The following is a 2,708-nucleotide window of genomic DNA, read 5'->3' as shown; positions in this document are numbered from 1 at the left end:
CACACACACACACACACACACACACACACACACACACATACACACACACACACGTTCACACATTTATATTGATACGTCCCATCAGAAAATAACCGAAAATGTGAGGCAGCGTGGTGAAATCAGGTGCTCGTCAAAATAATCAAAATGAAGAAACTGGCATTTTCCCACAGGTTTGTGAATTTTTATCGAATTTTTGTTTTTGGCTCAACACCTTACACAACCATAAAAGAACACATTTCTGTGTGGATTTTACTGAAAACCGTTCATCACCATCATCCAGTGCCAGATCTGCGATAGACATCGGCGATCATGATTTTCCATTCATTCCTTTGCTCGGATGCTCTCAGAAAAGCTACGTTTCCCAGATTTTTCTCTGTTACCCATTTGTTTAGGTTCCCTAAGTATGTTGTTCTGGGCCTACCCCTGCCTCGCTTGCCCTCAATTTTGCCAGTGAGAGCTAGATTGCCAGTGAGAGCTAGATGAAAACCGTTCATTAAAGGCAAAAAAATGTAAATTTTCAGTTTCCATGGACTCTCAAGCTGAGATAATAACTAATCTTTTGCGCCCATTTTCTCTCTAATTTTACCTCTGAAACCATGTGACCCCCACCTCCTTCATTTGCAAATACCTCAACTCGCATTCAAGATAAATGGATATTTTTTTCATCCTAAGCACGACAAATGAACAAGCTTTATGATGATACCAATAATTCTACATGCCAAAAGATTGCCTGACTCCATGGCGTTGAGACATATGTACTATGTAAGGACTTAATGCGTCCATATTGATTACAATTTAACTCAGTGGAAAAGTTGTTTAAATAAATATCTGTTGACGTGTTAGAAATTTCTGCGCTAAATACAGTTGTTTATCCGACCTTTGAAGATTGGATTAATTTTGGTTACGACACTTATGAATAATGAGTGTCATGCAAAATCTCCTCAGCGCCGCGCTGTCAGTACCTATTATGTTTTAAAGTTTTCAACAGTCTTTTTTCCCCTTTCGCTTGTCATTTTGTTCCCTCTTTCAACCTTTTTCAGTCAGTATAAAATGCTTAAAGAGCTACTGTAGCAGAGAAGAAAACACATACGAAGCAGATATTAGACGGTAAGGAGAACAGATTTTTAAAGAAAACTTTACTCTGATCCCGTTTTCGTTAGACGTGTAAAATCTTTCAATGGGAATATTACCGACTTGACTCTCGTGAATCAACGATGAGCAGTTAACTCCTAAGATAACGTAGCAATTGATGTGCAAAACGTTATTTACTCAAAGGGGGGGGGGGGAATCCGTAATAAAAAAAGAGAACTTAATAATATTTTACTTGGAGCATAGTGTTAAAATGAATAACAATATTAAGTAAGAAAACTGGTTTATTTATCAAGGATGTTATTTAGGAAAAGCATTTCCAAGTTTTGATGTATCGGGTCCAGATAAACAATTTACATAGAACCGAACATTGCCACAAACTGGTACACGGAAAAATGTCGCCCTGAACTAGGACAACTGTCGCTGTCACCGGAAGTCACGTGATAAACAAATCAATCCTTAATACGTGTCCGAGTGGGGAGGACTAGATTCCTTAACTTTTCTACAAACGTCGCCCGTCGCCCTATGCATCCACACGTTTGAGAAGCCGGAAAGTTGCTCCAATTGAGTTATTGCAAGCCCTGGCCGAGGAATGCTGTGACGTCGTTTCCTAGCGTCATCCTTGCCAAGTACTCTAGCCCCTGTATAAGGCGAGTGTGGACCTCCACTTGACTTATACGTCCTCGGCCAATCTCAGCCGTCTCGGCGGATGTCAAACTCACACAGACGAAAGTTTTTTGTTTGACTCGTGTGTTTGTTTGTTTGTTTGTTTGTTTGTTTGTTTGTTTGTTTGTTTGTTTGTTTGTTTGTTTTGTTTGTTTGTTTGTTTGACTGACTGTTTTGCTTGCTTGTTTGTTATCATTTTTTTAATGAGTCCAGTACTCAGCTGACTAGAATATGGAAGGTCATTTTGAATGAGGGCCCCACGCCGTTACCTTTCCTCAATCAGCATATTTTTCGTTGTTGTTGCATTTTTAATGTCTTAAAATATTTTCTTCTTACTGGGGTGGGGATGGGAGTTGTTTTCTCTATTTATGGTAAGACTGGAATCACGATAGACAGACCGGCACAAAGAAGAGTAGGACAGAAGAAATGGGAGTTTAGAGAAAAGATGAGCCCGTGACCGCCCCCCAACCCCTTACCATACCAAAGAGGTTGAAGGGACTTGAATGGGGAACGTTTTCCATTATAAGTTAACAAGTTTTGGCAAATCCAAGGGGACACCTTATTTCATCTTTAAGTGTGTTTTTTTAAATCTAGGTTCCTAAAAACATGACAAAAACAGTGCCTTGTTTCTAACGTAGATTATGATGGCAAATTTATGTTATAGTTGTATTTAGCTGTTTATACTATTAGGATAAAATGAAACATATTAACAAAAATAGTTCATCTTTTTGCCCTTGTTTAATTAATGGTGGGTTTTTTTTTTCTTTTCCTGTGTTGCTGGTATTTTTGTTGTAGTCGCTGTAGTTGTTGTTGTCGTTATTTTTAATGTTATCGTTCGTGTTCTTATTGTTGTCGTTGATGCTATTATTGTTGCTGTTGTTGCCATAGGAATTTATCTAGATATCTATCCTCCCTAATCCATTTGCCTATCATCATTCTCCCGTGAACCCCAC

General features: G+C 38.6%; 1 protein-coding gene across 1 annotated transcript in view; it reads left to right on the top strand.

The window, feature by feature from the left end:
• LOC101857921 (neuronal acetylcholine receptor subunit alpha-10-like) overlaps positions 1-2,708 on the top strand; it is a gene marked incomplete in the record, with an annotated part of 130,039 nt that overhangs the window by 49,806 nt on the left and 77,525 nt on the right.

Source organism: Aplysia californica, unplaced genomic scaffold, assembly GCF_000002075.1.
Source record: "Aplysia californica isolate F4 #8 unplaced genomic scaffold, AplCal3.0 scaffold00020, whole genome shotgun sequence".
Taxonomy (NCBI): domain Eukaryota; kingdom Metazoa; phylum Mollusca; class Gastropoda; order Aplysiida; family Aplysiidae; genus Aplysia; species Aplysia californica.
The sequence above is the reverse complement of the archived record's forward strand: the minus strand, read 5'-3'. Positions and strand labels throughout refer to the sequence as shown.